The 15208-nt window shown below is 50.0% G+C and overlaps 1 protein-coding gene across 4 annotated transcripts in view; it reads left to right on the top strand.

The window, feature by feature from the left end:
• The window catches only part of OSBPL2 (oxysterol binding protein like 2), a 54835-nt gene that overhangs the window by 12746 nt on the left and 26881 nt on the right, over positions 1–15208 (top strand). The gene's annotated exons all lie outside the window — the stretch shown is intronic.

Genomic DNA, 15208 nt, shown 5'->3' with positions numbered 1-15208 from the left:
CGCGTCCCGGCCCGGAGGAAACTTGGGAGGAAAGTTGGCTGCCGGCGGCGGGGGCGGCGGGCCTGGATACCGGGCGGCCGCCCAGACCCCGCGTCGCCGGGCAACTGCGGCCCCGGGCCGCACTGCCGGACACCGCACCCGGAAGTCGGCTGGAGAGCTGGCCCGGGCGCCCCTCTCAGCGGCAGGGATGAGTCGGGGGCCACGATGGGCAGGGGCGCTGGGACCCCCGACTTTCCCTTGTGTCTAAGGTAGCCGGCGCCCGCGGTCAACCAGTCAGGAAGGGTCCAGGGTGAAGAGTCAGTGTCCCTGCTCGCGGGGCAGCCTTCCCTCCGCTCCCCTGCCCGGGCGACCACCTGTGTGTTTGTCTCGACCCTGCAAGGTGTTGTGCTCGTGTCCACCCCTTCCACTGCTCTTCGTTTTGTTTTTGTCAACCTTAGCAGACTGTACCTGCTGTGGAGAGCTCTTTACCTAACACATATGTTAGATCAATTAGATTTGTAATCTGATTTTAAAAGCTTCCTTCTGTTTCCAGTTACATTCCAGAAATCAGCAGAATAAATCTTGAGACTTTATAAGCCCAGAACAGGACTGTTGGGTAATCACCAATCAGTGTTCCCGGGTTTTTCTGGGAGAAGCAACCAGGTGGTGTTACGATGTCCCTGGCCCTCTTGAGTGTGAGGGTCACCTCCCCGGAAGCTGTGTTCCTGTCCCTGGGGTTTTTATACTGACGGGTCAGTCTAGGACAAGCTCTGGACCGGCAGCCAGCAGCTTTTGCACTGGTCCCTTTTCTGGGGCTGCCCGTGCACATCTGGAGACGTGGTCTCACTCGGTTCAGTTCAACAGACATTTCTGGGATGCCCGCTACATGCTTGGCTGCAAGCTGCGGGACCTCTCCATCCACTGGAGCTGGAGAGCAGAGGTGTCGTGGGACCCCCGTCCTTGTGGCTCCTTGCCCTGGTGGCAGAGCGAAGGCCCTTGCTGACTTTGTGAGCTTGGCAGTGTTTTCCCATCTCTCCTGGCCTCAGTTCCTTCCTCTGCGACATGTGCCGTTTACCTGGCAGGGCCGATAAGAGCAGCAGATGAAATGCTTGTCTCCAGCAGTCCCTGGCCTGTGGTAGGTGCTCCAAATTTTTCGTTCCCGTCCCCCTTGATGAAGACGGGAACCTTATCGGCTGCACTTCCTCCTTGTCCAGCGCAGCGCCTGGCAGGGTGCTGTCATTTAGTACACAGATGACTGAATCTCCTTAGAATGTACCTTTCCCGTTTGCCTCACCTGTCCTTCTGTTAATAACAGCCCTTATCTAAGATGACAGTAATACGTGACAAGTGTTGTTCCAGGACTGCTATAAGCACATTATATTCACTTTATTCATGTGGTTTTCACAACAAACTACAAGACTTGTTCTTAGTTCCATTATCCTTTGTCTATTCATGAGGAAGCTGAGGAACAGAGAGGTTAAGTAACTTACTCTAAATCACACAGTAGTTAGTTATGGATCAGGGATTTGAACCCAGGCAGTCTGGCTCCAGAGTCTACACCCTTAAATACCTCTCTCTACTGCCTTTTAAAAACCAACGTTTTCATTTACAAGGTCCCCTCAGCATTTTTCTGTGGAACATTTAGTTGTGCTGCATTACTGTGTGTCAGAACTTTGTTTCTTGCAGCACACATAACTGATAGATTTTCATTTTGGGTGAGCATGAATGTTTAGAAAACCATTTTATTTCTTCTAAAATAAAGTAGTAATTCTCTATCTGGCTATCCAAGATTTTGCTGAAATACCCCACCTGCTGCCCCGTTCCCTGGTTAGTAAGGAAGTCGTTGATGTTCATGGTGTGAAAAGGGTGAGTTGGTGGAGGAGGGGTGATGATGGATAGGCACACTATAAAGCATGAGGTTGTGATTTTGAATTCATTTCTGAGCGAACTTAATGTGGTGAACTTAAAGTCGTAAACCATGTACTTAGGGCTTTCCTTTCTCCTCCCATGTGCATTCAGAGGGGTCAGCTCTGGTTTAACATTTTGATGAGCAGTGTTATTTCAGTGTTTAAAAAGTGCCACTTGACCTTCGTCCTCATGCCTCTTATCCATGCCTTCCAGGAAATGCTAGCAAATGAGTCTTGGATATGTACTTAAAACTAGGTCGACTTTTAAAATCTTGTTATATTCAGCTAATTACGAAAGTGACAGTTCTTTTTCTGGTGGCGAAATTTTGGAAACGTTTTATGTGTTCTTATACTGTCTTCAAATGATTTCCTTAGTATTCCTGTGAAAAGCCAAGGCCGTATCTTTTCCTAGGAGTTTGGCTCTGGTGGGTATAAGGTGTGCAGGGCTTGCATCTTTGAGCAAAAGCTGTGATGACGTCCTCAGGTGGCTAACATGTTCCACTTGAGAGTTTAAGAATCTTTCCGGAGGTGGCCTGGGGCTCTCAGGTTTTGGCCCCATTGCTCTCTGACTTTGATGGGAGGAAAGTTACTTATCTGCTCTTGCCTCAAGGGCGTTGGCCTGTAAAGTGGGTTATTGCCAGGAATATAGGTGAAGATGTAACCTGAGAGGCTCTGGTATTGTAGTAGGTGCTGAGTAGACCTTCTGTCCCAGACCTGAGAGCACTGAAATTGACCCCACCCGACACTGACACAAACAAATGCGGTGCAGAAGTGAAGCTAAGGAAATCTTTGGTAGGTAGGTTTGCAGTTCTACTGAAATGAGCTACAGTAACATTTCTATGTTATGACTATTCAAGTGGGGTTGTCTTATAAAAAGACCCCTGGACCCATGCAGTACCTCTCCTGAGGACTCAGGATGGAACGCAGACAGCGGGGTGAGGTTTAGTTTCTGAAACTTGGTGCACTTTAAGGTTGAATGATAGCTTATTGAGACTGGAAGGAAGTTAGTATTTGAACACTATTGATTGTTTACAAATACTTAAATCCTAAGAATTTTTAATATTTTAGGCTCTAGTTGGCACTTTAAATGCACTTTCCATGTACAGTGATTAATTCGTGTCTCTGCTGCAGTCAAATCCCAGTCAAATCTGCTGATAAATCCCAGGCGTTGGCGTTGCAGCCGTATCACGCTCTGGCTGGAAGCGTGTGTGGAGCATCGGCCCAGCTCTGCAGCTCCCCTTAACAAACGCGTAATGAAATGGTCACTTCAACGTGTCTGTGAACTTTGTGGCACTTATTTCCTTTTCCTTCCAAATTCAGAAAAGAACTCAGGGTCATTGGGCAGAATTTCAAAGCATCACCATCTTTCAGCTGGATCTCCCGGTGGTGCAAATACTGTAATCTCTGCAGTGAGCTAAACAGTGGAGGCCCGCCTTCAGAAGGGACTGTGTGTGAGAAACACGGAGGTCCGGAGACTTCTGCCGGGTGTTTGTGTGTCTCTTTCTTCACTTTTTCATTTCATCAGTGGAATTCTTGCAGGATTTCTTTTGAGACACAAACTCCCACGTCAGTGCTGGCTGGCTCGGCCCTGGCCCTGTAGCCTGGGAGCCTGGTGGGAGCGTGCACACTGTTGAAGGCTTACAGGGCCTGGCACTCTCTCCTGGGCACACACACACACAGCCTCCCTGTCTGTTCAGGACGCCTCCGCACCCCTGGGCGCCGGGGTCACATAAGCAGAGGGAATGGTCTGTGTGGCTTTGGGTTGGGCAGACCTGTCTGACCTCTGAGCTCATACCTTTACCAGAGGGGTCGGACCACCGGCCTTAACAAGTGCCCAGGGAAGCACCTGTTCCAGGCAGGACGCGGGTTCTTGGGGGAGAGCCTGGCGTGAGGAATGGTCTTGTAGGGAAGTCGTCCTGAATCCAGGTTCTATAAAAGACGATGGTCGCCATGGGGGCAGGGGAGGCTGTGTGTTTTACTGAACAAACGAAAGGCTGATTGTGAGAAAAGATCAGCTGTGACCTGGCGCCTGTACCACTGTGCTTGGCAGGAAAGTGACTTCCGCTGTCGCTTTAAACCAGGTAAGCATGTGATTTGGTGGCCAAACTGTGAAACTTTGAGGGTGGAAAGGAGCACCACGAAGAATTCTAGCGGTGACAGAATTCTCCGCGGGGCGCCCTGTTCGACATGCGACAGGGGAGAACCAGAGCCATCCTGTCCCTGACTTGGTACCAGTGAGGCACCAGTGCCTGTGTTCTAAAGATTAACTGTGGGGCGTGTTCTAACACACGAGGGAGAGGGTAGGGGGGTCCCGGGGTGGGGGCGGCTCCAGAGCGCTACCCTGGGCTCTGTCTCAGAGGTAGGGCACTGTGGGTTCGGTGCTGAGGCTTCTCACCAGAAAAACCTGCGGAACTCTGTAAAAAATGTAGGCTCATGGCCCAGCCCCGCCATGGGGTGCTAACCTGTTTTGCATCAGGGACCCCCTCCTTTGAGAACTGAATGAAGAGTCTGAGTCGTGTTCCTGGGGGAAAATGAACACAAACAGAATTTTACAATTTTTCTCTTTTTATTTGTTTCTCTTTTTTTTGCGGGGTGGGGGGTGGTTAGAAATTTGTGAACTTCCCTGACCTTGGTTTAAACACCCACCCCGTTAGTGCTCAGGAAGCATGGTTAGGGGTGACTGGGGCAGGCGGGACACCAGATGATACATTTCTCAGCAGGGTGAAACCAGTCAGGGGCCCTCAGCAGGTCCTACTTGGGCGAGAGCTGACGTGAAGGACCTGGAATAGGAGAGGGAAGTGGGCGAAAGGGCGAGGATGTGAAACCGGACCCTGCCCTGTGATGGAGGTGGCATCTGAAGCATCCTGCCCCACTGCGTCCGGGCCCTTGGTCCTCATCAGAGATGAACAAGCCGTGGGGAGGGGCACTTCAATGGTCTGCCTTCTCCGCGGCTGTCAGCGCGCTGCCTCTGGTGTGGCTGCCGCTCTTGTGGTTTTCTCTGAACACGGGCCCAGAGGCTATGGATGGGCTCCCTGGGTTCCTGAATGATGAGGTTGATTCGGACAAACGCGTCTGCACTAAAGAACATCCATTCATCTCATGCGGTACTTGTTTGCAGTGCTCTGTGCTGGGTTGTAAAAGCGTGTTCCTCGACATGCGTGGTACGTCTTCGGTGCTCACTGTTGCATAGGAAGCAGTTGGTTCGGGGTGGGGGTGTGGCACGGGGCTGGAGGGGATCTGTCGTGAGCGAGGATGTGGGTGGGGCTCTAGGCTCCTGCCGAGTCCCGGCAGGAAGTGTGGCTCCCGTGGCCGCTCCCGGGGGCCGGGCTGGTTGCCTTGTGCCTGCCCTTCAAGGCCTCCCCATTGGGGTGGAGTATGGCAAACAGTGGGCGATTAATGCAGTTGTTTACACAGCAGGAGGTTCCTTTACCTTCCTCGGGTCTGGAAGCTTTCAGTTTCTTGCCTGAACCCCTAAGCACGTTGGCCAGTCCGTGTGCTGACTGTAACCTGCTCACTGGCGTGGATGAGACGGGAGGCCTCCTGGGGGTAGGCTGCCCCGGCCCCCGACGCTGACACCCACCCTCAGGGAAGAAGCTTTAAGCTCCCTGAAGCATTCGGCAGCTGATTTTGTCACGAAGATCATGCAGCCCTGCAGAAGGCCGGTGCTGTTAAAGCTACACAGACAGAAAACACACGTTTACTTGTTTTGCCCTCAAAATGGCGCTCTGATGGAGCCTCATGCACAAATGGGCTGAACCGGATTCCGCTCGAGTATAAGGAACCCGTGTCCAAAAGGCCACTCGATTCCTCCCCGTGGTCACCGAGACACGCGTGCGCGGGCGCTCTGCAGATGACAGCCACCCTTTCAAGAGGCTTCGCTGGGAATAGAGTCGGGGCATTCATTTGATTCCACCACTCAGCTTTTACAGACACAGGAGTATGAAGGCCTGATCTTTCTTCAGCAGCTAGCAAAATGCACATTCAGTGAGTACAAGGTGAGAAAGCCAGGGTGGCTTTGAGAATAAGAATAAAGGGCAGGCTTGGCCTGATGCCCTTCTCTGCGCTCCATCCGTGGCTGGCTGTGGAAGGCTGCGGAAACCGGGCCAGCCCTGCTGCCGCCGCCTGGACTTCTGCGCGGAGGCCAAGCACTGCCGGCTCCGCCTGCCGCCTCCTTCCCACGTTCCTCCCTCTGCTTGGTGGGGCCACTGGAGCTTCCTAGGGCCCCCGTGGTGTCCCAGCCCAGTGAGGCCCTAGAGCGCTCTGTCCAGGATGGACGCCACCTGCCACCTGTGGGCGGTTGAAGTGGAAGAAATTCAACCGGGTCGCATCACAGAGAAAGAAGCATTGGCTTCCTCTCCACTTGATTCAAATGCTTAAGGTCACCCGCGGCCAGTGGCCACTGCCCTGGGCAGAGCACGTCCGAGCATTTCCAGCATGGCCGGAGGTTCTGCAATGCGGCTCTGGAATCTGTACAGGTTGAGTGTTTGTTTCCAGTTAAGTTTTGTTCTTTCTGTTTTGTTTTTTTTTTTGTGGTACGCGGACCTCTCACCGCTGCGGCCTCTCCCGCTGCGGAGCACAGGCTCCGGACGCGCAGGCCCAGTGGCCATGGCCCATGGGCCCAGCCGTTCTGCGGCACGTGGGATCCTCCTGGACCAGGGCACGAACCCGCGTCCCCTGTATCGGCAGGTGGACCCCCAACCACTGCGCTACCAGGGAAGCCCCAGTTTTGTTCTTTTACAAAAGAAAGAAAGTGGGCACCGTGGCATGGTGGGCGTGACTAGGACAGGGGTCGTTAGGCATCCAGGTGGGCTTACTTTGCAAAGTGGACATCTCAAAACTGAAACACTGAAACAGTCAGTGACCATGGAGGTGTGGCCAGGAAGCACTGTTCTCCCTCAGTGGCACTGCCCCGTGGAGAGGGTGAGGCCTCCTGGAGGCCCCAGGGCTGGTGGTGGTCCCGGGCCTCGTGCCTTTCCCGGGAGCGGCTGGGTTGGGAGAGCCTCCCCAGGCCGGCGCTGTCCTCAGGGTGTGTTCCCATCACCTAGCAGCCTCGGTTTCACTTTTCCCAATTTAATTTTCCCATCCCCATCCTTCAGTTCTTAATTCCTCCTGATAATAATTGTGTCCGTTGCGTGTTAAACTCTGTGGTTTTCACACTCAGAGGTGACACTGGTTCCACATTTTTGGTGGGCACCCCAGCTTGTGTGCTCTGGTAACATTTAGGCATCACCATAGCATCTTTCTGGGGTGTGACAGGCCAGCCTCAGGCGGCGTGGCCAGGGTGGTCCCTGTCAGGCCACTCCCTGGGAAGGAGAGGCCCTTGGGGAGGCGCCAGTGCCTTTGGTTTGCTCTGTCACTGGCCCGTGGCACGCTGCTGCTGTCTGCACTGTGCACGGGCCTGTCTGCTTCTGGGACGGGTTTGGCCTTGACCTTAAGAGCTGTGGGGCAGTGAGAGTCTTACGGATGGACCGTGCTCTTGAAGGCTGCTGCTTGCTTGCTTCTGTTTCTGACTCGTTCTTGATGGAAACCCAGTTTTCTGCATCCGGTGGGTTGAGCAAGTGTCCGGTTAGTGAAGCTTGCTGCTTGGCTGAGGCCCTGGCCATGTCTCACCTGCAGTTCTTTGGGGGCACCTGCTCTGTGACCGCCCTCTGAGTGTGACCCTGTGGGGGAAGGGGGTGGGACCAGGCTTCGTGGAATCTTCTCTGCGGGTCTCCTGGCCAGTTCTTCCACGCCCTGTTCCTCAGTTTCCAAACCCGCCTCCCGCCCTGAGCCACTGCCCTCATAGCTCTTCAGCTCCCTGATCTCACTTGGCCAGTTGCCTTTCCTGGTGGAAATGGGCTGCAAAGTTTATGCTGCATTACACTGAACGTTAGAAGGAGAAACATACCCTGAGGTTTGAGTGTTGGATGGGGTTTGGGCCCTTCTTAGCGCGAGTCTGTCATTTGAGAATCTATCAAAGTTCCCAGTGGAGCTTTTCCTTTCCAGAGTACTGCTGTGTAAGCTTGGCACCCAGAGCGCGGAGTTCTGTGCATAATTGTTCATTTCTTGTTTGTCCTACTTGCTAATGTATTTTTTTCCAATTAAAAAAATTCAGGACTTTCCTGGTGGCGCAGTGGTTAAGAATCCGCCTGCCAATGCAGGGGACATGGGTTCAAGCCCTGGTCCGGGAAGATCCCTGGTCCGGGAAGATCCCACATGCCGCAGGGCATCTAAGCCCGTGCACCACAACTACTGAGCCTGCGCTCTAGAGCCCGCGAGCCACAACTACTGAAGCCCGTGAGCCACAACTACTGAAGCCCACGCGCCTCAACTCCTGAAGCCCACGTGCCTAGAGCCTGTGCTCCACAACAAGAGAAGCCACTGCAAGGAGAAGCCTGTGCACTGCAACGAAGAGTAGCCCCCACTCGCCACAACTAGAGGAAGCCTTCGCGCAGGAACGAAGACCCAACACGGCCAAAAATAAATAAAAATAAAATAAAATGAGAAAAAAAATTTTTTTAATTGTGGTAAAATACACATAGCATAAAAATTACCATCTTGACCATGTTTAAGCGAGCAGTTCAGTGGTTGTATATACAGCCATCACCACCGTCCATCCCCATCGCTCTTTTCATCTTGTAAAATGGAAACTCTTTACCCATTAAACACCAAGTCCCCACCCCCTCCCCCAGCCCCTGACAACCACCTTCTACTTTCTGCCGCTATGAATTTGACTCCTCCAGGGACCTCAGATAAGTGGAATCACACAATATTTGTCTTTCTGTGTCTGGCTTATCTCACTGGTCAAAATGCCCTCAAGGTTCATCTGTGCTGTAGCATAGTACAGGGCTTCCTTCCTTTTTAAGGCTGAATAATATTCTACTGTATGTCTAGACCGCATTTCGCTTATCCTTTTGTTTGTGGATGGACACTTGGGTTGCTTCCATGTTTTAGCTATTGTGAATAATGCTGCTGTGAACTTGGGTGCACAAATATCCCTTCGAGACCTTGCTTTCAATTCTTTTGGGTATATACCCAGAAGTGGAATTGCTGGATCACATGGTAATTCTATTTTTAATTTTTTGAGGAACTGCCCTACCGTTTCCCACAGCAGCTGTACCATTTTACATTCTTACCAACAGTGCACAAGGGTTCCTGTTTCTACATATCCTCACCAAGACTTGTTATTTTCTGTGTTTTTTTTTTTTTTTTTGATAGTAGCCATCCTAATGGGTGTGAGATTGTATCTCATAATAGCTTTGATTTGCATTTCCATGATGTTTAGTGAGTTGAGCATCTTTTCATGTGCTTATTGGCCATTTGTATGTATGTTCTTTGGTGAAATGTCTGTTTAGGTCTTTTGCCCATTTTTGAATCAGCTCATTTGTTTTTTGTTATTGAGTGTTAGGAGTTCTTTATATATTCAGGATATTAATCTGTTGTCAGATGTATGATTTGCGAATATTTTCTCCCATTCTGGGGTTGCCTCTGTACTCTGTTGATAGTGTCTGACGCACAGATTTTTAAATTTTTCATAAAGTCCAGTTTGTCTAATTTTTCTTTAATTGCCTCTGCCTTTGGTGTCTTATCCAAGAAATCATTGCCAAATCCAAAGTTGTAAAGGTTTTGCCATATGTTTTCCTCTAAGAGTTTTTTAGTTTTAGATCTTACATTTAGGTCCTTGATCCATTTAGAGTTAATTTTTGTATATGGTGTAAGATAGGGTCGTACTTCATTCTTTTGCATGTGGATATCCAGATTCCCAGCACCATTTGTTGAAGACACAGCCCTTTCCTTCTTGAATGGTCTTGACACACCTGTCACAAGTCACTTGATGGTATATGTGAGAGTTTATTTCTGGGCCCCCTCTTCCATTGGTCTTTGTGCTAGTACCACATTGTTTTGATTACTGTAGTTTTGTAGTAAGTTTTGAAATCAGGAAGTGTGAGTCTTCTGGCTTTGTTCTCCTTTCTTCAAGATTGTTTTGGCTATTCAGGGTCGAGATTACATACGAATTTTAGAATGGATGTTTCTGTCTCTGCAAAAAACATCATTGGGGTTTGATAGGGATTGTATTGAATCTGTAGACTGCTTTGTGTGGTATTGACATCTTTTTTTTCTTTTTTTTAAATTGGAGTACAGTTGCTTTACAGTGCTGTGTTAGTTTCTGCTGTGCAAGGAAGTGAATGAATCAGCTATATGTATACCTATATCCCCTCCCTCTTGGACCTCCCTCCCACCCCCCAACCCACCCATCCAGGTTGTCACATTATGTCTTTAATTTCTTTTGGCAATGTTTTATAGCTTTCATTGTACAGTCTTTAACCTCCTTGGTTAATTCCTAAGTACTTTATTGTTTTAGATGGTATTGTAAATGGAATTATTTTTGTTTTTATTTTTTAGAAAATGTGGTATTTTTAAAAAATTAATTTATTTGACTGTGTTGGGTCTTCATTGCTGTGCGCGCACTTTCTGTAGTTGTGGCGAGCGGGGGCCACTCTTCGTTGTGGTGCGTGGGCTTCTCTTTGTGGTGGCTTCTCTTGTGGAGCAGGGGCTCTAGGTGTGCAGGCTTCAGTAGTTGTGGCTTGCAGGCTCTAGAGCGCAGGCTCAGTAGTTGTAGCTCACGGGCTTAGTTGTTCCGCAGAATGTGGGATCTTCCCGGACCAGGGCTCAAACCCATGTACCCTGCATTGGCAGGTGGATTCTTAACCACTGTGCCACCAGGGAAGTCCTTATTTTTTTAATGTAAGTGATGGTAGCTGTAAATTTTCCCCTTAGCACTGCTGTCACTGCATCCCGTAAATTTTGGTGTGTAGTGTTTTCATTTGTTTCTAAAGATTTCCTAATTTCACTTGTAACTTTTTTCTTTGATCTGTTGTTTTTTTAAGAGAATTTTTTTGTTTTGTTTTGTTTTGGCTGTGCCGTGAGGCTTGCCGGATCTTAGTTCCCTGACTGGGAATTGAACCCGGGCCCCCGGGAGTGAAAACCTGAGTCCTAACCACTGGACCACCAGGGAATTCCCAAGAGAATGTTACTTAGTTTCCAGAATTTTGTGAATTTTCCATTTTTCCTTCTGTTACTGATTTTTTTTAAAATTAATTTTTATTGCAGTATGGTTGCTTTACAATGTTGTCTTAGCCTCCACCACATAACAAAATGATTCAGCTATACACATACAGATATCCCCTCCTTTCTGGACTTCGCTCCTATTTAGGTTACCACAGTGCATTAGGTAGTGTTCCTGGTGCTATACAGTATGTTCCCATCAGTTGTCTGTTTTATACGTAGTACCTGTTACTGATTTCTAACTCATTCTCTTAGGGTCAGAGAAGATGCTTTGTATATCTATCATTTAAAATCTCTTGAGAAGTAATCTGTGGCCTAACATACGGTCTATCCTGGAGAACATCCCATGTGTACTTGAGAAGAAGGTGTGTTCTGTTGTTGGGTGGAGTTCTGGATACGTTTGTTAGATCTAGTTGGTTGATTGTGTTGTTCAAGTCCTCTGTTTCTTTCTTTATCTTCTATCTGGTTGATGCTTGCTAATGTATTTTTAAATTACTAAATAAAATTTATATTATTTTGAACAATTTAAATTCAGAATTGATATTTAACCACAAAAGTAGCTTTAGAATCTTCACATTATTGGTGAGCTTTTCTTTCTTTGTGAAGATCACACCTACAGGTTGCTTGCCCGTTTTTTATTGCGAAAGAGAAGTAAATGCGCAATTCGAGTCTCTAGTGAGTTGACCGTGGAGACTAACCCCCAGGGCCCTTAGCCAGCCACTTATTCCTCAGTGACTGGGTCTGCTTTTCTAAGAAAATGTAAAGATGGGCTTGTAAGACTTGAATGCAGGTCTTCATGTACGTGGCGGTGGACACTGCGTTTGGAGCCGGGTCCTGGGAGCTCGGGGCAGCGCGGTCGGAGTGGGCACCTTGAAGAGAGCTGGGGGGCCCTGTGGGGGGCCAGGCACCTTGTGCGGACCTGGCAGCAGTGGGGCGCCCTGGCTGGTGTCCCCTGAAGAGGCCGGGAGGGAGCGCTTGGGGCGGGGCTGGAGGAGGGGCCCCGGAGGCCAGCAAAGATGTCCAGCACAAGCTTATTTTTCCGTGTTTTTCTCTGGAGTTAGAAAAGGAAGCAGCTGACCAGAAAGAGCTGATTTTAAAAAAGAAAGCCCTTTCCTGAAGCACTGTCTTCATGGATCGTTCTCTGAGGGCACAACAGACGCGTTGGAAAAGAGGCTTCTGCTCCCGCCCGCGCCGTCCCCTCCACAGGGGTGTGGCCGGATGGGGGCGGGGCCCACCTCGGGGTCAGAGGCCACTCAGCCGGGGCGAACCGGCGGGTCCTGCAGCAGCAAGCCTTCTGAGGGGGGTCAGGTGGGGGGGAAACTGAGGGGGAGCGAGGATGCCCTTCCCTCTCTGCCCCCAGAGGGCCCCCCACCCGGGAGAGGCCCCCCCATCCAGACCTGGCCTCCTCACCGCCCTCTCGTGTGGATACTCCATAGCAGTGCCTAGTTTCCACTGGGCAAAACAAAGAAGATACAATGTGTGAATCGCCTGCACTCTGGGTGGGATTAACTCTCCACCTTGCACACGCGAGCAAGTCTGATGGCTGCTGTGAGGCTTTTGGACGGGGCTCCGGTACTTGGTGAGGGTCGGACCACGTGGTCCTCGTAGCAGGATCGCAGGGACTGCAGCCGTGTCACAGTCCCAGCTGTCGGCCCAGCCTGTGACTTCAGTGTTTGTCCAGCCTGACATCTTACACCCTCATTTTAAAGACTTTCCATAAGTTTGGATTGATTTACTTTTAACATTAGGACTTTTGTTACAGGTGAGGAAGCATATAAAAAAGGAAAATACCATGGCTTTAAACATGCCTTTTATTATGGGAGATTTTATTTTTTAATAACAAAGGATGTAGTCTTTTATTATTTTTAAGAATTATTTTTTAAAGATTTAATTTTATTTATTTTTGACCGCGTTGGGTCTTCGTTGCTGCACGCGGGCTTTCTCTCGTTGTGGTGAATGGGGGCCACTCTTCATTGCAGTGCACAGGCTTCTCATCGCGGTGGCTTCTCTTGTTGCGGAGCACGGGCTCTAGGCACGAGGGCTTCAGTAGTTGTGTCTCGCGGGCTCTAGAGGCTCAGTAGTTGTGGCGCACAGGCTTAGTTGCTCTGCGGCATGTGGGATCTTCCTGGACCAGAGATCAAACCTGTGTCCCCTGCATCGGCAGGCGGCTCCCTATCCACTGTGCCACCAGGGAAGTCCCGGGAGATATTAAATGTACAGAGAAGCAGACAGAATAGCACAGCGGTCCCCTGTGAGCCCGTTTCTAGCCTCAGCAGTTTACCAGTTCCAGGCCCATCTTGTCCCATTAATCACTCTGCCCACTCCTCCCAAGTCATTTTGAAGAAAATCCCAGGCATGCTATCATTTCATCTGTACATATTTCAGTGTGTAGCTCTAAAAGATAAGGCCTCTTTTAAAAATATATTAAAAAAAATTTTTTTTTTGGCCGTGCTGCACAGCATATGGGATCTTAGTTCCCCCACCAGGATCAAACCTGCATCCTCTGCATTGGGAGCACGGAGTCTTAACCACTGGACCGCCAGGGAAGTCCCAAGCCTCTTTTAAAAAAGTGCAATTATGACACCTGTGCCTTTTTTTAAAGTATCATTTTTGTGGTATAATTTGACATACAGTTAAGTTGCACATATTATAGTGTACAGTGAGTTTTGACCTATGTCTACACCCATGAAACTGTCACCTCAGTCGAGATAGCAAAGTATCCCTTCCCCTGTCATTCTCATTTTCCTTTGTGATTTATTGGTTGAAGAAGCTGGGCTTTGCCCTGTAGACTTTCCCAGAGTCTGGATTTTGCCCACCGTGCCCCCACGGTGGGGTTTAGCACGTTCTTCTGTTCTCTGTGCTCCATAAGTTGGTAGTTGCAGCTGGAGGAGGGCCGGGTTCTGGCTTGCTTTTCTTGACAGGACCCCTTCAGAGGAGTCACATAGCACATCTGGGTCTATGATAGCACAGCTGTGGGTGGTCAGTGACCAGACATGGGAATTCATCAGGGTTGTACACGGCGATGCCACACACCCTGAGTCCTTCATGGATCGGCAGGAACACCTCTAAAAAGTGGGACAGAGAGGGACTTCCCTGGTCCAGTGGTTAAGAATCCTCCTTCTGGGGGCTTCCCTGGTGGCGCAGTGGTTGGGAGTCCGCCTGCCGATGCAGGGGACGCGGGTTCGTGCCCCCGTCCGGGAGGATCCCACGTGCTGCGGAGCGGCTGGGCCCGTGAGCCATGGCCTCTGAGCCTGCACGTCTGGAGCCTGTGCTCCGCAATGGGAGAGGCCACAGCAGTGAGAGGCCCGCGTACCGCAAAAAAAATAAAAATAAAAAATATTTTAAAAAAGAATCCTCCTTCCAATGCAGGGGACGCGGGTTCAATCCCTGATCGGGGAACTAAGATCCCACATGCCAAGGGGCAACTAAGCCAGCGTGCCACAACTACTGAGCTGGAGCGCTCTAGAGCCCGTGCCACAACTAGAGAGCCCACTCGCCACAATGAAAGATCCCACATGCGCAACTAAGACCCAATGCAGCCAAATAAATAAATAAACAAAGTGGGACAGGGAGTCTGCACAGGAAGGCCGCTGAAAGGCTCGACGCTTTCCTGTCGTGTCCTCGTTTTCAAAAGACTGTGTTGGCATCATCCATCCAGTGGTGACCAGTTAATTTCTTTTTCAGCATTTCTGTGAACTCAGGGACTTAAATGTATGGAATGTGTTCCATCCGTCTGGCTGTTCACGGGGCTCACATTGTCCCGTTGTCACAGTGGGAACCTCTGTAGGTTCGACTGAGCCTTTTGACCTGACCCCAGTCGTCCTGCCAGCTTCCTGCTGCCTGTAGAGGGACCCGAGTCCTGGACTGAGCCATTTCTCCTCCAGGAAACACTGGTTCCTTTTAGTGGCTTCTAGAGATCAAATATATTGCAGGATGTTGTAGATGGGACCTGTCATATCAGAGAGGAATCAGAAGCAAGTAATAACAGCTTCTCTAATTTGCCAAAGAAAACTCAACCATCAACTACTGAGTGAGGCTTTGAATGGGTGTTTCCAGAAGCTGCATAGGTGTCCGGTTCTGCTGGCTGGTTGGGAAATTGGGAAAGGAAAAGGAAACTCTGGAAGAGCCTTTTGGGGAAGGAAGAGCGGAATGACCTAATGCCAGTTTGTTGCATAATGTAGACGCTCACATGTGCTCAGGATGGAGCCCAGAGATGAGCGCTTTGGAGGTGTCACCAAGCTCCGTGTGGCCACTCCAAGGACGGAGGACGCATCCCC

This window comes from Monodon monoceros, unplaced genomic scaffold (genome assembly GCF_005190385.1).
Source record: "Monodon monoceros isolate NGI ecotype Baffin Bay Population unplaced genomic scaffold, NGI_Narwhal_1 Super_Scaffold_13, whole genome shotgun sequence".
Classification (NCBI taxonomy): Eukaryota; Metazoa; Chordata; class Mammalia; order Artiodactyla; family Monodontidae; genus Monodon; species Monodon monoceros.
Note: the sequence above shows the minus strand (reverse complement) of the source record. Positions and strands in the feature narration are given on the sequence as shown.